At 34.3% G+C, this 18393-nt stretch overlaps 1 long non-coding RNA gene across 1 annotated transcript; it reads left to right on the forward strand.

Annotated features, from left to right (window-relative positions):
- Positions 1-2283: 2283 nt before the first annotated feature.
- On the forward strand, positions 2284-13116 carry LOC106033986 (uncharacterized). Its single transcript, XR_007161525.2, has 3 exons — positions 2284-2405; positions 9423-9520; positions 10715-13116. It is a non-coding gene; the product is annotated as an uncharacterized lncRNA (long non-coding RNA).
- The last annotated feature ends 5277 nt before the right edge of the window (positions 13117-18393 follow it).

Raw genomic sequence — 18393 nt, forward strand, 5'->3', positions numbered from 1 at the left:
GCATTTTAAGAAAATGATAGGACCACCTGTACTAATATGTTCTTAGGCCAAGTTTATAGTAGATTGAATCCTTCACATTTTGGAACTAATTTTATTGTTTTTAAAATTAGGTTGAAACCATCATACCATCAAAGCCTTGTTTTAAAAGCAAAAACAGCTTTGTGTACTGTGGTTAAAGAACAACATCCTCAATGTATCTATTTCCTCATACCCATTAGCCCAGGAGACATCATATACCTTTCTTCAAGGGCAGGTATTATACAGAGTCTCTAGGAAAAGGGAAGCTTAAGCACAGACCATTTATGAAAAACATTACTCCAGTACTTGAAAGGATAAAACCATTACCAAAAGCCATCACTAGGCTTCTTAGTATTTACAGCTTTTAGAAGAGTGTGTGAGACATGTACTCTCTGACCTGTTCCCCCACTCCCCCCCACCTTGTACAAGAGAAAAAAATACTCTAAATGTAATTCTGGTATTCAATGGATAGATTTAATCTACACCAGCCTGGTATTTTCAGCTATTTTACCCATATTTTCCCATCAAAATACAATCTATACATCTTTTAGAAATATTCACAAACTGAAAAAACAGTACTCAACTAGATATTTTTTGCATTAATATAAAGAAAAATCCCTACTACTACTAGAAGCAGATATAAAGAACAGCTTAAAGAGCATACATACACCTTAAAAAAATATATATATTTCCTACACAGAAAAAAAAAACCACAGACGTAATAGATACTGAACAACATCTCTTTGAACCTAATGATCTACTTCAATTTTTACCTAGAAAAAAATAAGAAAACTTGAATTACAGGTGATAATTGCTGAACACTGATCATTAAGACACAGTACATAATGTTCTACTAGAATTTAAGTTACAATTATTAGTTACGTATCATGTTCTGTTATTTTGGAAAAAAATGCCCACAAAAACATATAAATGAGAAATTCCAATAAAGAAAGGCATAGAAGCATTACTTTATGTTGAAAACATAGCATTAAGGCTGAAAGAGTAAAGCACTGAACAATCTCATAGTACTTTTGAAACCAAAAGAGAAAAATTTACTTGAGCCCAGTTTTATGAAGCACCTTGTTGAGGCTAATTGAGGATGGAGTAATAAAAGGGCTTGGGTCAGCTGTGAGTTGTGTGTATAGAGAATATAAATCTTGTCTCTCCCAAAATACAGGTGTTGGTGTTGCTGCCTTATAACTTTTATGAAAATTTTAGGGCTTTTTCTTGTATAGCATAATCTATGGTATATCTGTTGCTGAAAATTAACACTTAGAGTGTTGATGTTGTCATTAGGGATTATATGAATTATTGTCTGTTGTAAACAGGAACTCATATTCTCTTTGCCCTTCTTTCTTATAAGTGACTAGTTCTACTTTTCTCATGAGGCTTTTGAGATGAAAGTTTTCTTCTTTAAGTGTTTATGCTAGACTTCCTTTTCTTTGTAAGGAACATAACTCTTTTAAAGAGAATTGGGTTTCTAGGTCTTTCGTCTAACCTTCTCTATGTATAAATGAACACTTATTTTGGTGTTAAAATTTGACTTGATTTTTTAGTTATAGTATAGGTAGCTTAGAACCAGACTAAAATAACCTAGAAGGGACAAAAAGAAATAAAATAAATCCTATAGGGCCTATTAAAGGCTCCTTCAAGACTCTTTTTTTGGGGAAAAAAAAAGTCACTGCTATGAAAGCTAGGGTTTCAACTGTTTAGTTCTTCCTCCAGAAAATATGATCTTGTTAATATAAACAATATAAAATAAGGCTTGTTTCCAGCTAGGTTTCTGAAACTCCAATATTTCATTATATTTCTCATAGTTGTACTGCATTATGTTTTCACAGGGTTGGACAACCAACTGACATCTAGTAAATAACGCTGTAAATATCCCTTGTCTGAATGCTGTCCTAGCTGTCCTATCAGGCCTGTAAAAACTAATGTCATGTTGTAAACTAGACCAGAACAGTAACTTGGCCTCTGCAGATAGGGCCAGAGGAAAAAAAAAAAAAAAAAGAGTAACCTGACATCAGCAAAATATTTAAAATTAACCATAGCTTTGCATCTGAACTGATAGAACTAGTCTTAATCACTTGGGTTATGAAAACAGAAGAATGGCATTACCTCTGTTTTCAACCCAGAGATGGACAAATTTTTTGTATCCTAAAGCTCCATATTGCCTGACTGTTCAATGTATTGTATTAAGGTATTCTGAAAAACTGAGCAAATAGAGTGGAAATTGCTTATGAATATAATTCAGGACTGTGATATTTCAGGCCTGTTATTTACTGAGCATTTGCTGATGTGGTTTTGTTTCATAGAACTGCATATTCAGTGGTGACACTCAGACTGCATTCAAGCTACATCAGCACATTTAGTGAAAGTCTTTTAAGGTAAGAAATACAATATTTCACAGTAAAGGCTATAAATCTGCCTTTTGATACATAAGTATTAATTTACAATTGTGAACTTGCACTTTCTGCAAGGCCTGCAGTGGATGGCAAACTCTGTGTAATGGAACAAATCCCTCCATGAGGCTCCTGTCCCTAGCGAGCATTGATAAGAGGGAGATGCGTACCTTGTTTTTCAATTAGTGAAGCTGAAACGGTCTTTAGAAAGGGGTGAACAATAACAACAACAAATGGCAAACAGACTGAATAAGAAATGGATAACTGACCCAGCTATGCAGTAGATTAAACTCTTAATTACTTTACTTTATCTCACCAAAGGTTTGGAAGTTAAGTCCAACATATATCTTTATTCAACAGGGGACTACATCCATACTATCAATATTCAGAGAGCTTCAGTATGCACACTACTGACATTATTGAAGAGACACAAATATCTTTTAATGTAATCAATTACAACTAACTACTTAGTTTATTTGGGTGAATGAGTTTGTGGATGACAAAAGGAGTCAGGCAAACGCAGCTGGAAATTCTAAATATGATGTCTGTATTACAAATTTAAAGGCAGTAACAGTTTCCAATTTTCCTTTGCAATAGTTAAAACTTTATACCTGGTTTAGGTAGTTAACAAATTTCTGCCCCTTCAGGATTAGTGTGGATTGCTGTCATGGTATATTACTTTCATTTTCAACTAAAAAATTTGCCTGAAAAATAGCTATTTGTTTTCCTTCATTAACATTTTCTTGTATTTTTTTTTTTTCTTGTCCCAACGTACAAGAGTGCATTTGTTAATTAAGGTGTCCAACTTCTTATTAAGGTAGTTCAAGAAAAGATAACTAAGGAATTTATTGTGAGGTGAAAAATATTTCACAATAATTATTGTGAAAATTAGTCTTCTTGGCTATTGATGGTGCACTTGTCTGTTCTTGAGAATAGACTACTCTTCCCTGTACCTATGTTGTCTTAACCATCCCTGAAAACATAGCTATTCTGAACAGACTTGACCAAGTGGTCCCATATTTATAGAATCATAGAATATCTGAGTTGGCAGGTACCCACAAGGATCATTGAGTCTAACTCCTGGGTTCCCAAAGGACCACCCAAAAATCAGACCATGTGTCTGAGAGCATTGTCCAAATGCTTCTTGAACTCAGGCAGGCTGGGTGCCATGACCACTTTCCTGGCTAACCTGTTCCAATTCCTGATCACCTTCTCGGTGAAGAACCTTTTACTGATATCCAGCCTGAACCTTCCCTGTTGCAATTTCATGCTGTTCCCTTAGTCCCCGCTGTCCCCATGCTGTCCCCACTAGTGACAAGAGAGGAGAGATCTGTGCCTGCCTCTCCGCTCTGCCTATTCATCTCCTTTTATTTTTCCTGTGAACACAACATTCAGATTAGGAGGGTTATATGTAGAAATACCAGTACTGAATTCTTTCATGACTTGCTATCCATCACTGCAAAGGAATATATCCCTTTAAATTACAGTAGACAAATATAACTATACAAAAGATATCTACGCTGTACTATTGGAATAATTTTCTGTTGATTCTTCTGGCCACCAGGAGAAGAAATGCATTGGAGGTGAAGAGTGCTTGGCCATACAACTGCCTTATACTTTCAGATAGTAATGTAGGTGATACTGTGAAAACAAAATAGGTATTTGGCTGATTACAAAGGGTTATCAGAAAATCCGTAATTTATTATGTTTGCGCTATAAGCATTTGAAACTGTACAGCCATGCAGTAAGAGACAGTTGTGGAAATCCTGCAGTGTAAAAAAATGAAAGAAAAGCTGGGAGAAGGAAAAAAAAATATTATGCCTATTGCACAGTTAGCAAACTGAAAAATAGTTTTTTTTATCACCTGAACACCTCATCTAAAAGATGACACTTTTTCCTTGACTACCTCTCTCAGTGACCTCACTGTTCTGTTTTTGAAACTGGTGGAATTTGATGGGATGCTTGTCTCCAAGTGTCTGTTTTCTGCTGGCTTCACTTCTTGATAGCTAGTAGGTCTTCAGTAAGTGAATTTTGATCTCCAGGGCCCTGTGAAGAGCAAAGAAAAACAAAACAACTCCTGAAACCATGACATCCTGTTACCTTGTGGTAGTTCATGATTTGTGAAATAACTTGCAAAAAAATGTGTAGATGTGAGGTTTTTAATACTGTTGTGACTTACTCAGTGTGTGTTCTTACATATCCTTCCAAGATACAATGCTGGAGTAGTAGTTCTGAACTGCTCATCAAGTAACCACCAAACTTTAGTGGAACTTTTCTGGTCTACTTATCTCCTGACTTCTTGTTTTACAAAGGACTCCTCGTTTCTTTTTTTTTTTTTTTTTTCAAGTTATGAATTTTCTCCATAGATAACTTAAACATGTTGTAATAGAATCAGAATTCTGTGCTTCAGGTACCATAGCTAAAAATTAAGAATTATATATTGTTTCACAGTGCATATGTAAATTTGATTCTGTTTTGATTATTTATTGATGTGTTTTCTTGGTCAATATCTATAATTCTTTTTAATAGTACTCTACTGAATCCTCTTGCAGGGAGCTATACTCAGAAAAAAACTCTGAACAACTGTCATCATTTTTTTTCTGCCTTGGTTGTTTATTAATAACACTTCAGATTTCACCACCCTTTCTTCTGAAGCCTAATTTTCCCACAGTTATTTCCTACAGTTCCTCATAATTATCTCTTTCAGTTTGGAATTCTGACCCTCTGAATTTCTTCAAGAAATTTGTGAGCAAACACAGTATCTGTTATATGTTGCAAACAAATGTGAGTAATATCAACAATCCTACTCAAACACTTTTTTTCCTCTTGAAAGAAAAACAGTCCTAGCTTCAACAATATTCCTGACTATGCATCATGTCAGCTGTTATCTCCACACCTTCTTAGAAGGGAAGCTGGAAACAGTGCTGATTTCCCCCAGTTTATGATCAGGTGGCAATCTTGTCTTTTTACCAGTTATTTGCAAACTTGTAAACGTACTATATCTCTGTCAATTGTGCATATGATGAAAATGTTAAGTTGAAAGCACTGTATAACAATGAAGTGTTTGGGTTTTTTTTTGTTTTGTTTTTTTCTGAATGTAAAAATGGCCTAAAATAATGACTCTGATTTCAGATCTGAGTCATCTCAGATAGGTTAGGTCAGAAATCTAAAGTTGGCAAAACTATTAACAATGTTGAGATTTCTACACCAGCAAAACAGTCTGCCCTATCTGATTAAATGAGAAATACTGTTCCTTGTCCCAGCATCCCATGCTGACAGCTTCACTCTTACACTTGTGTTGGGGGATGCTTTTGTGTAGACTTCTGTGTCACTGTGGACACCCTGTCAATATTCATGTCCTTATACAGAAACTTGATAGCGTAAGATAGGAGGAATGTGACTAATGAAATGTTTTCTTGCTAAGGTATCAATTATTATTCCCCTATCTTCCTCACCCCTCACATCTACCCATTACAGTGGCTAGCTCATTCAGCTGGACTATTTAACTCTTGCACCAATACCTTTTTTTTTCCCCTGTATCTTCAACATGCTTATATACCTGTGGCCAGACAAAAATTCAGTCAATACTGCATAGTAAAATCAAAGGTATAATGAATACCAAATCAAGATACTTAAATGTACATGTCAAATGTGATTGAAATGCACAGTGAAAGTGAGATCCAAGTTTAAAAAGCAGTCTTATAAATACTTTAAACTACAGTATTATATGATTTCAACTCTGGAAGTTACAGACAAATTCTAAACAAGACACAAGAATTTTTTAATTATTATTTATATATATATATATTTTTTTTTTTTTTAAGGTGAGCATTTAATTTCAACTTCCCAAAGACCAGATTGGCATATGAGGTCTTATTTCACAGAACTTTCATGCTTTCAGAACTTGTGGAGCATCAGGTTGGTTCAAGACATTAGACTGTTAAAATTGTCATTTCAATTTTTCTGCATTTCATTTTAAATTCTTTTTAATGCTGGCGTTACATGGGCCACAGCATAAATAAGAAAACAGGATTTGCATTTAGAATGCTGTAAAATACTCTTCCTTTGGGTATACTTAGCAAAGGTACCATATACCCATTTTTATAAATCAAGATAATAGTACTGAAAGCAAAACAATTTGATTAGGTACTAAATTCAAAATGTTACAAGACTGTGGTCTAACAGCAACCAGGAACTTACGTCAGGCTACTTGTATGGCACTGTCTAGAGTGGAAAATTAAAGTGACAGGTTTAAGAGATACAGACAATCTTGTTCTTATTCAGCTTCAGGGTTCTTGCTAGTATCTGTTATGAGGCGTAATGTAATACCTACACATATACTATAAACAGTGAGACTTTTATAGATATGTCAAAAGGATACCATTTGTGAAATAAAATGAATTACAACCTTGTAAAAGTTCTATAATTTATACTTTTATATGCATTCCCCCCTGAGAGACATGGAACAAAAGTAAAGCCTATATTTTTTACTTGTGTATAACCAAGGTAATAAACTATAGTTTTCAGTTATGGGAGATAAAAACACTGCCCTTAGCTAAACTAATAAATAGAGCCATTAAAGCTTATACAATTTTAATTAATGATTATCTAAACTTTTTAGAGTATTTCATTTCTGATTAGTAGGTCTCAGTGACATGCACATGAGCATTCAACTATCATCCTCATCTTTTCCTTTAAGTTTCTTTCACCTTCTTTGGATATCAAAGTCACTGTAAGAAGTTACTCTTCCCCCCCCCTTCTTTCTCATCTGACTCAATCATTACTTGATACACTTACAATTAGGAAGAAATTCTTCTTGAGGCTACAATAGATGTTTGCAGGCTTCCTCTAAAACAACACAGCCTCCTCCCATCTTTTTCTGATAATGACATTAAAAAAAATATCTTTATGGTTTAGAGATACTTGGCAAGTAACTGCATTCCTTTCCTATCAAGTTTTACGGCTTTTATACAGCCAGCATAGCCCATTTAATCTCATACTCATTCTATACATACTTTTTTTTTTTTTTGCTGGTATTTTCCTGCCTACCCTCTTATAATTAGGAGCTGGGCCCCTGAGGGCCCAATTAGCCAACATGTGAATGTAATTATAACCCTTGAAATGTTTCTTTCCATGTGTGTCTGTGATATGACTTTGACCATGCATAATGTGAACCCACTCACAAGGAAAGTTAATCCCCTAATCATTTGTATAGAGAGCTTTTCTCAGATTTATAGGAGGAATACAAATGATTATAGAATAATCATACTCCAGATAGTGTAATAAATATGTAATGCTTCTGTGGCAGTATTGAAGAAACAATCCAAGTTCCAGAGTTCTTTAGTACCTCTATTTCCACAGAATTGTAAGTTCAGTGACCCAGCTAATGTGTCAATAATACCTGGATTTACTTTACTTCTGGGATTTTAAAACTTTATTTAAATATTTGAGATTTAACCTCCTTATTATTTCCTTGCTTCTCTGAGGCAAGAGGTTACATAAACTCCTATTCTCAGGGTCTGCAATGTGGGGAAAGTAAAATCTGAATTTCTGAAATGTGATTCCAAATATTTTCTAGAGTTTTTCTTACGATTATTTTTGTCACACTGTACATAATGATCACATAATGGTGACCAATCTCCCAACCATCTGGATATTTTTATTTTACTTTTCACATGACTGGGTAAAACGTTTATAGAAAAACTTTTCAGTGCTTTTTAAGGGCTGTTACTAAAAAGTATAATAAATGTTAAGTCTGACAGGCATGTCTGGTGCAATATTGGAAGTATTAATTCCTACTTATTCTATGCTGACTTCTTTACTACACTGTCTGAAAGGTATAAAACCCCACAAAAAAAAATAAATCTCTTGGACATTAACATCCATCACTGTTTGTCATGTCTGTATTGGGTTGGACCTGGTTAGGAAACAAAGTCATGTGCCTTCTGAAAAGAAAAGAGAAAAAATGAAAGTTATTTTTTGGAAATATGTTTATATCTAAATACAGGTACTGTACAAAATCTGTGGTAAACAAAATAGACCAAACTCATGAGAACATATCTAAGCTAACAATCTTACATTGTCTGCCTGATTGTCAAAATGGCCTATTAATTGGGTTTTGTCTGTAGTTTGCTTTTTACTTCATATCTAAGATCATTTAATCATAAGTTCATAAATAAGTCCCAGAAATATTTGCCTGTTTAAATTGACTCCTATGAGATGTAACAGGTTGGCATTATGGGAGAGACTTGGTGTATCAAAACTACTTATGGCTGGCACCTTCCATTTTCATTAAAAATGAAGCACTGCAGCAGATGGGCTTCGAAGATAATTTTAAGATTTATGTGCCAGCCCATGGGAGGCCTCCAGTGCAAACTGTTTCTTTACAAAGAATTGGAGCATGCCAGGTCAGGGCAGGGGACCAGGCAGCCTGTTTCTTACATTGAAAATTTTTTTTTCATGCACTTGTTAACTTTCATTCTACATGTACAAACAAGTCATTTTAATAGGAGAAGTATGCAGCCATTTAAGGATAAATTGTCTAATACTATTCTGAAAAGGCACATCCTCTTTTTCATTTCTGTTTACCTTAGATCAAAGATATTTTAGATTTCCTTGATTTAATTGATTTAATAATTTATATCCTTCAGTATTTAACTACTGAATTTACCTGGACTCCTTAGAGATTTTAAAAATGTCAGCAGTTTTGCATGTTAATTCTATGAATTCTGTTGAGCTTTCCACAGTACATACTTGCCAGAATGCTGCAACAGGCTGAACCCACTAGCTGTCTTCAGAGTAACAAAAAATGTATCCTGGTATTACAATGGTGTCTCCAAACATTCTGTGCTCACCTCTGGTATAAACCTTCAATTTTACCATTTCAGCTGTCACACTTAATTGGTCCCTGTATGTATTTTCAGATAAAGTAATTGGTCTTTGTGTGTCTGAAAAATCAAAAAAGAGAACAAAAATCCTCTCATTTTTTTCTGATTGCTATAGGATATTATTTGGACATAAGACTTCATGGACCTTTTTTGTGCATCTTAGCTTGCATTTCTGAACATTGAAGCTTTTAATTTCTGACCCTGGTTCAACAGGTAAAATTCCTTCTGTGAAAGCAAAATGATCATTTGTCTTCTACATTTCCAAATTCTAAATTCTGCCACATTAAAAAAAAAATAAAAATTCTTAGAGTTTATGTATTTCCTTACCAAAACGACTAGTGTTTTTTTTTCTGTCTCTGGAAATTGGCATGTGGAAAGACACTAAACCTCCTGCAGACAAGGGTGAGAAAATCAGTTCTCCTGAACAGGATACATCCTGTCCAAAGCTGTTTCAGTTATTATAGACTTCTATTAAGATTGAGTAGCAGATCTGTGCTCAAATCTGAGATTTACTAGGAGTCTTGTCCACAAGGTCAAATACATAGTTGCACGTGCTTGCAGACATACTGTAAAGTTCTAAGTATGTGTCATTAGTTCTTTAATTCCCTAAAGTTCCTAAATTATCACAAATATCAGCTGCACTAATTATGGACTTTTTGTGCTGCAGGACAAGTCTATTAAGAAATTAATGGAATACTGCTATCATGTAGTGTCTTGCTAGTCATTAGATCTTTATGATATTAGGATGCCTATAAATGAGACACTACAAGTCCTAATTTAAACATTTGATATCTTTTTAGTTCCTTCAGTTGATCAGAAAGAACATTTGTAGCTAGAAAAAAATTTTAGTTAGATCAAAAGTGATTGCTTATAAGATTTTATATATTTTTTTAATATGTTCATCTATCTTGCATTTGCTTCGTGCTCAAGGTATTTTAGGATAGTCCTGTTCATGAAAGAGAGCAATATAATGTTAATTGCTGTAAAACACATTGCAAAAAAGCTGGAGTATTTACAAAAGTCTTGCAATCTAAATATGTCTGGGAATTGCCTACTGTAAGATAATAGCAATAGACATGACACAGATTGTCTTTAATAGTGACCATTTGTGTTATCAACATCAATTACATTTGGGTCAGCAATACCAATAAAGCAAAGATCCTGCCTCAATTGTGTGTTTTTTTTTGTTTGTTTCAGGTCTTTGTTGTTTCTTTAGAAAGTATACGGCTATTTCAATTAACTTCAAAAAACTTATGGCTTCAAATTTCTTTAAAGTGTTACAACACAGAACCAGTTCCAGGTTGAAGTATATCTTGTTTGGGATGTTTTTCAGTGGCCTGTTATGGTATAAATCCTGCAATATTTGGCGATTGCTAGCAATTTTTCTTCCTGTTTGTAAAATTGCAGGTTTCTTCACTTGGTTGCTGAAAAGCTTGTTTGTATCTCTATGGATTCTCCTCACATTATGCGGTTGGACCAGCAGCAATAAGTATAGCAAGAATATGTCTATCAAGAACTGAGGAATCAGCAGAAAAAGCAACATCAAAAGACAGTTATTCATCATAATCATCATCATTAGCAGAAAAATAAGATCCAGAATGAATTCCTACAGGACTCATTTCAGCTAAATAGCCAATGTTTTGGATAGGCAATGTGTTGGTTTTATAAGGCTTCCTGATGTACTTAGAGGAAGCAAAATGAAGCTGTTTCAGGGTATTTAACTAGAATAGGTGTTTTTTATCCCTTTTTTATCCCAAAAAGTCATAGTTTCTCCATGCAAAAATGGTATGTATAAACTGGTATTTTTAATATTTTTGTGTAATAAACTCCTAGTTTAGGGAATGGAACACTTATTTGTTGCCACTGAACTTCTTAATACTTGCATAGTGACTGAAGAAAAGTAAAATCCTGAGTGCCTTGAATTGCTGTTTAGGGAAGCTGTTCTGTCTTTGGTTTTGAGGAGATCTTCAATGTGTGTTAGATGTTACTAATAATAGCAGATGCAAGTGTTCCCCTTTGCATTAATGAAGTTCTAGCTATGCATACAAGGACAAATTTTATGGGTGAAAACTGTAGCAACAATATACATAGACTGTAGTGCAAGCAAATGTTCAATACTAAGTTCTCAGGTATAGTAAAACAAAAGGAGGAAAATGTCAATAGAGCTAAAAAAAAAAAATCTACAACATTGACATTGCATAATAAAACTGACATTTTAATAGATGTTTCAGTTACACAAAAGATAGAATAATACATTTCTAAGATTGCTCATTCCAGGACTCACTGTACTTCAAATAAGCTCTTCCATGTGCATCAAGTAAAGGATTCTCCTCTAGACTGGATTGCAACAATCCTAAAAACAGAAGTAAACAGCTATTATGGGGAAGAACCTGACTGAAAAAGAGAAAACCATGCTGAGATTCATGCTGATACTACTGGCTCAGTGATCTGTGTATTACCTTGCAAGTGTTACAAAGCATAATTTTGAGTTTGGAGTTTTCTGACATGGCATTTCCTTTTTTTTCTTACTTTAAGGAGGGGAGTATTTTTTATTCAGAGCTGACTTTGACTTAGGACATGGTCAATTCCTATTCTTCCCAAAGGACTACATTGTTTGCATAGAGGTTTTATTTCCAGTCTGAAAATTCATAGATCACAGAACTCACAAATATTTGCTTCTACAAATATACTGTGGAGTCTCACAAAGTCCCCTTCTGAGTTTATGATGGACATTCCCTTAGTTAAAAACACTGAACTTGACTGGAAACCAAGAGTCCACCCGCTGTCCTTTTTACTGCAGAGAAAGGTTTTATAGTGCATTAATCCCAGGGTGTGCATGCATAATACTTGAATTTGTTATAGCATTCACATTTTAATTACTGATGAATACTTATGGTCTATAAATATTTATTAAACTAGATTCACGTTTTCAGTGTTCTATGTTCTCACTGGGCCACAGCTTGATTGAAGAGACCTAGTGACTAAGTGTTTCCCAGGTGTGAGTAGTGTTCTTTGTTCACAAAGTGCATAATTTTAAGTGCTACATGTCACATGCCAATAAGATCATGTTATCCCACCCTTTCAGAGTACTAGAATCAAAGAAAATTACCACAAAGTAGGTTCTGGAAGAGCAATTTAAAATTCTTTCTAAGCAAAAAATCATATCTGATGAAGCCTATTACCTTCCTTAATATTAGCTGCACTTGAAATTTAAAATTGAACAATTTATCAGCTTCCTAACAGAGTGGATCAGGAAGTGTGATCCTATTTACACACATTTCAAAGAATGACAGTTGGAAACATTTTCATCTATTCTAACACATTATATAAAATTAGATATTTAAAAAGAAGAAGAAAAAAAAGGCAATTGAGTATTCTCATAAGCTCCAATATCTAAATATGAGAGAGACATCCATTGTTGTGAAGTGTGATGAAAGTGCATTCAGAAATAATGAAATAATGAAAGGTCTGGTGGAACACTGATCAGTTGTGCTTTCTTATCTGGTCAAATAATGCTTTTCTAGATTAAGGGTTCTTTACTGAAGTAAGTTAATTGCAAACTGAAATAACATTTTTTTTTTTAAATGTGAGATATAATTATTCCATAGAATTAACATCTATTACTGTACCTAGATTCATAGATTTTATAATTGGTTTAATGTCTACTTGAATTTACATAGCATAGATGGCTGAAACAAGTACTGTACTGAAATAAACAGATGTCAGGAAAAAAATGAACCACCTGTTATAGGTTATTTAACACATTATGGGTTATTTAACTGCCATCGTATACAATCAGATTTGGATTCTTATTTGAAACAATTATATTTTATTTATCTAACATGAAAAAATGTGTTTATTCACATTACTAGATGCTGGGCTAACCTACTCATGGTTTCACATGGTAGAGCTTTATAAGTAGTCTTTATTGTCATGTTTTTATGGTCTTTCATGTATCTGAATACACCATCAGCATTCACTGTCTTTAGTAATGTATAGGTACTCTTTTTTGTAACTACAGGCACAAATTGAAGTGCACAAAATTACTAGCTTTTTACATGTGTATTTCATATTCAAATGTTCTTTTGTACTGTTCCTTAAATATTTTAAAATAATGTTAAAAATTCTAAGTTTGCTGTGCACTCCATCCTTAGCAAATGCAAAATTAAGTAGTACTTCAGAACTGCATTTCTAAAGAGATCCCAGCTATAAGCCTGCATAAACAATAATAAAGGGTATCAATCACCTTTATCATCACAGAAATTTCTCTTCTGCTCACTTTCTTTTCAATCAACTGGTTCATAAAATAGATTCAAATGTTGAGTTCGGCACGCAGTTTAGATCAATTTTTTTTCTTTTTTTTTTTTTTCCCTCACTTGTATGACAAAGAATCTGAAATATGTCCCTTAAAACACTGGGATAGTGTCTGTTAAATGCTTCTGTTTGCCCTGAATAGTTCTTGAATTATACCATAGGGATGTAACTGGGTAGAATGATATGAAATGAATTATTATGATCAATCATGTTTCATACAGTAGTAGCCAAATAGCAACTAAATAATAATACACATAACAAATAATACACATAATAAACAAATAATAGCAAATAGCTAGATGAGGTACAGAGGCAGAGGAGCAAATGGTTTTCCTAAGCTGCTTATAATCTAAATGGATGAGTTGGAAAATATGAGTGAAGGAAAAGATTTAGTATAAAAAAAGTGAACACAGAGATGGTAGGAAGTGGATATGATTTGCTAAATGTTTTTATATGAAAAGAAATTAAGGATTTATCAGGAGAGGATCAACTGAAAAGAACATGCAAGCAAAGTAAATGAGCTCTTGAGTCAAGAGAGTGAGGCAAGAGTAGAGGAAATGTAAGACAGAGGCAGCATGGCAGAGACCTGAAGCAAAGGGACTGTAAAGAGATTGTTCTTTCAGTTATTCCTAATTGCCCAAGACCATCTGGCTATTTTTACTCATTTGGGCTTATTTCTAAAGCTGTAGGGAGAGCATGGTAATAGATGCAGTGAATGGGGGAAACGTCACCTGGGTTCTAGTCAAAATGGGGATTCTTTGGCACTGTGTCAGTCACAGGCAGTGGCAGGAAAAAAATAAATTATGGAAACATTGATATGTCTCTCCTTTATGAATTTTGTAAGGACACATTTTCATTAAGTGGTCTGCAAGCACAATCTGTAAATGTGGTTCACCTGTCCCTGCAAGACAGTACAGGCACTTCTCGTGGGGGAAGCTCTCATTGATTCCAAAATATATGCATCAGAAATTTTGGAGAAATCCTAGCTAATCCCAATAATGTTGTACCTTCAGAAGCGGAAAAAGAAACATAAATAAGAAATAACACAGTGATCTATCCATGGGTTTTTGACTAGAAAGTATATTAAAATCTTAAAATACTGCTGAAGTTATCAGGGTAAAAAAGAATCAAATGTAAGGGCTGAAACCAATCAAAGCTTTCAGTGTTAAGCAGCATTATTTTCTCTGGAGCTAATCTATGCACATTGCATTTATCATCTAAACAGTTCTAGTACTACAACTGGTGATGATATTATATCGCCAAAAGAAAGGGGAAAAATCTTAGAGATGATCATTTATCTGCCTTCTCTCTTCTCCTTTACTTCTTGGAAAGCCATTTATGTTTAGCTCACCTTTTAAAAGAAAGGGAAAGCAAAAAAGGGGACAAGGTGCTAAATTTGACATCAGTCAGTCTTTCTATCCTTTCTTTTTGTTTTCTGCAACAGTCTTTTAATTTTAGCAAGAAATTCTAAACTGACATTTAAATGGTGGCAGGGCAATTCTCATTCTCTGCTTTCTGAAACGGTCTCTGAAATGTACAATTATGCTGTCATCTTTAGCACTCCACATTGGACAGAGTTTAATTATTAATGTGTTTCCCTCAGAGAATGACTCGATCATGTCACAACTCTAGACAAATACAGCTAATGCAAAATCATAAAATATTCACTTGAATACTGCTGAACTGACAGGAAATTAATTCTATGAACACTTTTGATATTACCAGAAAATTAGTTTCAAACGCATAAGACTGAAATAAATGTGTTCATAATTTGCTCAAGGGTAACGCTCATCTTGCAATCAGTTGGTGTCTTTTTATAAATGTTACAAGTATTCAACATGGCTTTATGATAAAGAGGACGGCTAATGTAATGTATTATTTGTAGACAGTATTTCCCTTGTAAACAGCAGGGAGTGAAGAATTGCTCCCTCAGAAATATTTAAACTCTAGAAATATTCTGCAATTTATCATTTTGTGGTACCAAAAATACACCTATTTTTGAGTAGTCCCAGGAGGGAGCAGGAGCTCAGGAATTTTGTAATAATGACATGATAGTTTTTCATATCTAAATTATTGGGTTGAGTTTTATTAGCAAGATTGGAAGTGACTGAAAGTCATTACCACTCTATAAGTTGTAACCAGCATAGTCAGTGGAAAAGGAGCAGGCTCTCCTTACAGGCAAATATCTTTGTTGCAAACATCACTATCATAGTGTACTCTCTTGCTGAATGAATAAAAATGCTGATGAAATGTGACAATTTGCAGGAACAGAAACAGCAAGTTCACTTGTTACTTGTGGCATATAATTTGCCAGAATTTGGAGAGCCTAAAACATGAATAAAAGCTTTTCCAACAAAAATAATGATGGTCTAAAATTTCAGTGTGAATGTGCATTGCATACTTTCACCATTTCCTCTTTGTCTGTTTTTAAATGTCTATTTCTTTCTGGCTTTCTATCTGATTATTTGTCCTGACTGGTGTCATGCGCAAAATCACACACAACAGGTACTCAACAGGAGGGGACAAATGCTTGAGTGGACTACTTGTCACTAAACTAGGGCCTGAGATCTTATCTCTTTGTGAGATAATCCTGAAAAACAATAGGGCCTGGCTCAGGAGTCACTTTCAACCAGCAAAAAGTATTTGAAATAAATATTATTCACAATGAATAATTTAACAGCTCTTGTGGGCACCTTTGGAAAGTTTCCTCAGAGACGCCTATCATTAAATCACTGTGGAAACTAAATTGTTTTTCAGGGCTAATCCTGCATTCCTTTTTGCAACACTAACCAAGGTTATGCAAAGTGTAGAGGATGAATATAGTGGAGTCACATTAGCTGGGAGAGCTGACATAACCAACAGTGCAAGGGCCACCTCAGATCCAATCTGCAGTTCCCAAAGTATACAGGTTGATATAATTGACCAATATATTCAACAGGAGGTGATCACCAGGGTATCAAAGATGGTGGTCAGGTCAATCCCTTCAGTACTTCATTGGCAGAGGAAAGGGGATTGTGTTCCGGTCCACTGCTGCTCAGAGCTACTGCAGCCAAGACCTAAAACAGGGACTGTTTCCCAACATTGTCATGTTCTACCAACAGAAAGCTCAAATATCTATTTGTCCATGTTTCTGGAAGACATTTCCAAGTAGCAAAAGAGGTATCATCAATTGTACAAAAAAGTAAATCTGGAAATTCCCTGAAAACTACCTCTATGTAAAGAAGGTCTTTTTACATTTTGGCTACAGCATTTGAAACTGGAGACTAAAAAAATATCCTCAGAAAATCTTTTCTGCTCTGTCTGCATGGCTGCATAATAAATACACCACTAAAATATGCAGTGTCATTAATGAACACCAGTGGATTGCACAGTTTAACTGCTTAAACTTTTTATTAAAAATTAGAGGAAATAAGAGTATTCATTATGCTATAATGCTGCTTCCTATCATGACAGATAGGACTAGTTCGTAGAATTAAGATGTCTGGGTAATAGGGAAAGTACAGTGTAGTACTGAGGATTATTTGCAGTATGTGGGAAGGAAAATCCAGCAGATAACATGATAATAAAGAAGGCAGATGAGACAATAACTATCTCCAGCTGTAATTTGTTTTTACTAGGTGCTTCAACTGCAGCTATCATAAAGTGAAATTTAGAATGCCTGCATCATGTGAAACACAAAGTTTACATGCTAAAAGCTAATTCTAAACAAATGCTAACTTCGCTTGGGTTTGTTCTTTTCTGGTTTGAGGTACGTGTTTTTGTCTAATTCAGTGTCTGTGCAGTACATTCTGGTACTTCCAGTTAGCAACTCTCAAATAAGGTCCAAATTAATAGAAAATTGGATGCTGGTCTATACTTAATTCCATAGAAGTAATAAATTATTAAACATCAGTTGGTCAGTGGACATCAATGAGGAAGATTTGCTATGCAATAACATTAAGATGCACACAATTAATACTCTAGAATTTTTGAGTTAATGGAGTGAAGGAAAGAAAGAACTTCTTCCTTTTAGGAAGAAAAAAAACAATCTGTAGTAGTTGCTTTGTTCTCTTGGAGCAAAGCCTCTGTAAAAAGAGGAAGAGAGATGATATTTGAAGGTGAATATAATGAGCAAAAAGTAATAAAGGAATAAGCCGCTATCCACCAGCTTAGAAAAATAACCTCTTACCAACTTCATCTGTCACTGACGCATCACCCCAATCTCACAGCCAAGCAAGGGTGGGTATCTGGACAGAGGAATGTAAGGTGGAACAGATATTCCAGTCTTCATGTTCCTTCTTAGTTGATTACACTTGTCACTCTACTCATTGTATACCTCAACAATATTCCTCAGATGTTTAAATGACTTATTTATAAGAATGAGTTTCACTAAGAAGTGGGGGAAATTTCCCATTTATGATTTCATAAAGTTCTGGGTGTGTTTTTTTTTTTCCCATCAGACAGTATCTAATTTTCAATGAGTAAACTCAGTATTATAAATCATATGAGTTCAAGAGATTAAATTTGAAAATTATATGTTTTATTCAGCATACACTTTCTGTGATAGAAATGCTTGAAGTAATTTTAAGCTGTTCTATTGTTCCCATGTCATCTAAGTTTATGAAATTAAATGCATATCACAATTCCTCTTAAAGAAAAAAAATAGTCATTTTGAAAACTTCTTTCAGATTTGGAACAATACCATGTTGAAAGCAAAGAGTTTTTAAAAGAATTGCATGAGGTGAAAGAAGGAAACAAAAAGAAAAAAAAAAAAGAATCCCTGCTTATGACTG

Source organism: Anser cygnoides, chromosome 8 (assembly GCF_040182565.1).
Source record: "Anser cygnoides isolate HZ-2024a breed goose chromosome 8, Taihu_goose_T2T_genome, whole genome shotgun sequence".
In the NCBI taxonomy this organism is placed as follows: Eukaryota; Metazoa; Chordata; class Aves; order Anseriformes; family Anatidae; genus Anser; species Anser cygnoides.